Source organism: Dermacentor variabilis, chromosome 2, assembly GCF_050947875.1.
Source record: "Dermacentor variabilis isolate Ectoservices chromosome 2, ASM5094787v1, whole genome shotgun sequence".
NCBI lineage: Eukaryota > Metazoa > Arthropoda > Arachnida > Ixodida > Ixodidae > Dermacentor > Dermacentor variabilis.
In genome coordinates, this window is record NC_134569.1 from 74,777,303 (window position 1) to 74,783,302 (window position 6,000).

The window sequence follows — 6,000 nt, forward strand, 5'->3', positions numbered from 1 at the left end:
CGTTGCCTTTCGAGGGCCGCCGAGATCTGCTGGACGGCCTGGGTTTGGACATCTTGGTCATAGCACCTCGTTGCGGCCTCGAGCCGCGGCGGGATCGTTGTTATCGTTGCAGCTTCGTGCGGATTCTTAGCACAGTCCCAGGGGTTGTGAGCTGCAGTGGCTCCTTCCTTTCGGCACACACAACACAGATCACTTTCTTAAACACTTGGACACACGTGCCTCATCAGCACCGGGGTGAATAACGACCCCGTTTGAAATCGTACAGGTGGCAAAAATAACTGGCGGAAGCTTTACGTATGCGAAAGCAGCACGTTATCTATGACGGATATCGTATATTTCGCGATTCTGGATCAATCTTGAACGCATACGCGTTTTTAAATTTTGCTTCTACAAAAGACTTTTTTGCCACTATGCTAAAATGCTTAGAAGGTTTTATTGAAACTTGCGATTAATGCATTCATTAGACATCAGGCTCATGCCAGCGCTAACTAAATGCGTCAAACTTAGGAACCTGACTGGGAGGATCGCTACCTTCGATTGTTCGAGCAGATGCTTTGCCAAGCATTCTTGTTAACACGCACACGAATCATTGCGTATTCATTGATTGATGAGCGTGAGTATTTGAGACTATCTGTTATTCTAATATTCCAATATGCATCGAATATTTACGTGTCGAAGTATATTACACTATTCGAAAGTTCAAAGTCCCTTCACTCGAGTATTCTGTTCTGAACCACCACTCTCGCCGAGGTGGCGCAGTCGCTAAGGCCGAGGGGGCGGGTGCGAATCCCGGCCGTGGCGGCCGCATTTCGATGGGGGTGAAATGCTAAAAAAATTGACAAACACGTTATTATTTTTACGTGATTTGAATGCGAAAGCATTATGACTTAATTAATTTGCTACGTCCATTATGTCTGACGTCATAAAATTGTCACGTGTCCTTCACAGCTCTACCTTAATCCACGTTATTCTAATTTCTACAAATCTTTATCCACCTTTCTCTAAGTTGTAGCAACCATAATTCTCTGCAATCCACTTTTATCCCCCTTAATTCATGTTAATCCACCTTGCTTTAATTTTGTACTAACCTTAATACACCTTAACCCACTCTAACGTCGCAGCTGGGTGTGACGTCTGCAACGACGAATGTACTAGGCACACCCTTAGTTAGCCAGAACCGTGGAGCTGCCTTGGCGATCCAGGTTTAATTCCCACCCAGACCCAAATGTGCCTAATTTCATTTTCAAAAGCATTAATTTTCTTTGTTTAAAGGAACCTCTTTGAGAAATTTGACGTCAGTCTGAGCATCTTTGACGTGTTTTTACTCTTAGCCCCATCAGCGATATTTTCCCAACCATCACTTGATCACGCCACAGTTCCAGTCTCGTGGGACATCTAATACTTTCGCATTAAATCATGTCTTTGCCGTGCAAAGAGTGCACGTTAAAGAGCACTCAGTTGGTCAAAGTAAATCTTGAGCCCTTGCGGCAAGCCTCCTATCATATCGTGCTAGTGGCACCTAAAACCCCAGAATTTACATTCTGTTCAGGACTAATATATACAGAGTTACAATTATTAAAGTGATGTTCTCAAGGGACATGCATGAATTGTTGCCATCTATTGCGTGCGGGCCGCTTCAAAGGTAAGCTGTTACGCCAAGGTAAAATCAAGTTCAACAGAGCAATATATCGCGTTAGTTTGTTCGTTCTGGTTCCTTTTGAAATTATATTTCTGTTTTGTCCCTTGGTGTCGTGATTTTAAGTCATTGCTTTCCTTTAAGGAAGTCTAATGAATTAATTCGCACTTCGTGCAGTTTTAGTCCAATATTTAAAATGTTACAATTGCAGCATGCATCAATTTTCCACTGAGCAAGCGCTTATTTGCCAAGACAATGATGCAGTCTAATAATTCTTATTTTCAAGGAGCCCTGTGCTGGTTTTAGCAACAATGTCTCGGTGTGGGGATGCCTCTAGACTTAATATTTTCATTGACACTGGTCACTTTTTGTTCAGCTTGCCTTTTATGTTGGGTAATGACACAATGAACGTTTTTCATCTATTTGTGTACTGTTGTGTCGGCTGGCGCTCATGTTGATAAGAGCACTCTGCGAAGCGCGCATGCGCCACTAAGTGTTAAAAGCAAAGTGCCGCTGGCTAGCGTTGCCCTTTCTTGCCCGAGCCATTAACTCACAAGCATGGGTTAATAAACGTCGTTCACCCGAAACTTGTCTGATCCTTTCGGCACGTCTGGCGCAAAACGTAACATGTGCAGCTTCGGTTCTAGACAACCGTAAGAGTGGCTCTCGACTTACGTTATAAAGCATGAAATAGAACGGACTCATGGACCCAGAAAAGCAACTTTCCAAGTCATTAATTGCTGCCACAGTAATACTACTTATACCAGTACAACAACACTGCGAAACGTCAATGGATGAAAAAGTTAGGCCATGTTTAAAATGACAAAAAAATTCAAACTCAAAGAAAGGCAATACCAAACATCGAAAAGTATTTCGTCATCAATCCACGCAGTCAATATCAGGCTCGTTGATGTAAGTATATAGAGACAGAACCTTGTCAACTTTGCCGTATAGCCTCATTTTCCTAGTTTGCTTCCACAATTTTTACATTAAAAATGAATGATAAAAGTGTGACAACGTCGACGAAACGCGAGTGCTACATGCCGCAATGCCTCATGGCACACCGGTTGTGTTTTGACGTCAAATGTTACGAGGCAGTCCTAATATTCAGACAGCAAAGGTGCAAGCGAAAAGACAGTCATGGGGCCCGCGTTTATACTGGGGCGAAATGAAGGTTGCTTGTATACTTCGATTATCTGCACGTTGAAGAACCCCAGGTGGTCAAAACTACTCCGATCTTTCCCACTAAGGCGGGCCTCATAATTGGACTATGGCTTTTGGCATTGACAGCTACATAATTTATATTTTTAAGAAAAAAAGTCGCAGTTTATCCACTATGTGAACGTGGGCTACCAGCGGAGCTGTAAAAACGACAAAGCACATCATCGTGGGTAAAAGTTTCCTCATTAACGCGAAGCGTTTGGAGCCCCGTGCAGAAGGAAATCCGGTGTCGGCGTCCCACGTCCATCGTCGACTATCTTGTTAGTGACGATCATTCCGAACCATTCATACCCAATCACGCAGGCCCTCCGTGTAGCGCTGAGACATTACTGAAGTAGTTGAATTTCTTAAAGTAAAATGCAACAGATAAATCATAAAGTACGGCTTACACACAACCTACAGACATCATAGGGTCGGATTGTAATTTGAATGTACGAGGAAACATCATTCTGTTACGCGTAAACTCAAACATCAAACCCTTTTCCGACGTTCCTAACGTTCATAGAGCGGCCCACCCGGTTCGTTGTGCAACACCATCCAGATGGCGCTCGCCTCCGCGTATCCGCGGACCATGCAAGAGGCCATGTTTCTACTTAAAAGGTCGCCTTCGTGCGTATATAGCGCTCACTGCCAGCGTTTCCCGGTAAACATTACGGTTATATAATGTGCAGTAGGCGGGAAATGGGAGAAGCAGTAAAGGATCTTCGAATGATCTCGCGTTCCACTCGTAAAGGTGAAGCTTAAGCGTTCTCCGAATTTTAAATGCGAAGCATTTCTTGGCGAACATTTGCCACTTTGACAGTATCTCTCTTTCTAGCCGCCTACATTTTGATGCTCTCATGGTAGTTACTCTAACTTGGTATGAACAAAAAGTGACATTGTACGACGAGAGTGTATTGCGAACATAAATGATAAGCCATGACATAAATGCCATGACATGCGCGTCATGTAGGTCTGGAAACAGCCGCCTACTTCTTGGTACGTATCAAAATATCGCAAAGTATGACAAGAGTGTATGGCGAACATAAATGATAGGTCATGAAATGAATGTCAAGTCGGTCATAAAATAGCCGCCTACGTCTTGGCATGCACCAAAATTGGCACAGTATGACAAGAGTGTCTGACAAACGTAAATGATAGGTCATGACATGCGCGTCATGTAGGTCATGAAACAGCGGCCTACGGCTTGGTACGTCGTTTCGTTAACTTGGTATGTACGAAAATTGTCATAGTAAGACAAGAGTGCTTAACTAACATAAACGATAGGTCATGACATGAATGTCAGGACATGTGTGGCATGTAGCTCTGAAACAGCCGCCTGCGTTTTGGTGCGCTCATGGTCATTTCGTTAACTTGGTAGACACTCCGCACACTGCTTCGCATTACATCGATTCCCAGAGGGCGTGAGATCTGCCGGCTTTATTTGGCTTTTTTCTTTATTCTTTTTTTTTTGGGGGGGGGGCAGCTTTTCCTTTCTGCGTCTGTGGAATGCTCGGCGAACACATTAGCGGCTCAAACTCTCGAGGTGTCCGAATTGAATCGTGCCAATCGTCGTGAGACGCTAGTTTGAAGCAAGAAATTCCTGAGGGCGTTCTATGCCGCTTGTCGATGCATGCGTCCGTGGCGTGGCGCAATCCGTTCTGTAGAAAATACCTAATAGTACAAAAATCAGGGGGTTTAAGATACAATCGCGTGAAGTGCGTGTTGTCGCTTATGCCGATGACGTTGTCCTATTTTCTGTTGGTAGGGAGAGCGTTAGCGAGGTTTTGCGAGAAAAGTGGCAGTCAAAACAAGCAAAACAATATTGTTCTCTGGGATGGCCACGCCCGGTGTTGTTGAATATATCCAGTGGCTCACGACACTTAGCACTTGACAGGGTGTTCCTTTGGGTAGATATCGAGAGAAAGACTCTCTCTGGCTTGAAAAAAAAACGGATGAATTGCGTGCGATGGCTGAAGCATAAGCTGGCCGTGAATTGTCGTTTTTTCGACGTGCCACTATTTGTAATGTTTTTTATGGCTGCGAAAAGTATGTATCTTCTGCAGGCACTGTATTGCACAGGTAAGCGCATTGAAGAATTTCACCGCATCTTTGCCACGTTTACCTGGTGCTCTACGTGGGAGCGAACGTCAAACACAAATTTGTTTCGTCGAGTAAACAAAGGTGGTCTGTCGTTGGGTTACTTGCTTCTTCAGCAATTTGTATCCCGTTTCATATTGATAACAGACGAAGGAGTCCCTTTTGTGTGTTGTTTTTTAAAGCATGTTAACTGTTGCTATGCCTGATTTTTTTCGCTGACCCCCGTTACACAATGTCACGGTTCTTGCTCGAGGATGCGACGTCGTATCGGTTCCTTAGGGCAGGGTTTTCACTTGAGTATCTCTCCAATGTAAAAAAGCCGGCAGATCCTAAGCCTTGTGGGAATCAATATTATGCGAAGCAGTGTGCAGGAGCCTTCCGAGTTAACGAAACGACCATGAGAGCATCAACACGTAGGCGGCTGTTGTGAGACCTAGATAACATGCACCGCATGAGATTTATGTCATGACCTATTATTTAGGTTAGTCGTACACTCTTTTCACACTACGAAAATGTCGGTGTGAAACGGTACGAAACGACCATGAGAACATCAAGACATAGGCGGCAGTTTCATGACCTGCACGACACGCATTTCATGACATTCATGGCATGACCTATCATTTATGTTCGTTATAAACTCTTGTGATACTAGACCAATTTTGGTACAAGCCAAGTTTACGAAACGACCATGAAAGCACCAAGACGTAGGTGGCTTATAAATGGTGTCGAACTGGCAAATTTTCGCCAAGAATTTAAAACATTATTTGGAAAGTTACCACAAGGAACACACAAGGCAAAGAAAAGGACAACACGAAGCGGTACTAACCGCTGATGATTTAATGAAACGAACACCGAGCTTATATATATAATATAGATCATACACACGTGTGCACCTGAAAACCAACGAAAACAACAGTAAAACACGCAGAGCGACCTTCAAAATGTGTGGGATACAAATGCTATGATAAACGCTGAAGATTACTGAGGCGCCGAACACGTGTGTATCACATGGAAAGAAACAAAAGTTCCTTTTGAGAAACAGCAACTGACGGCGAGCTGACGCA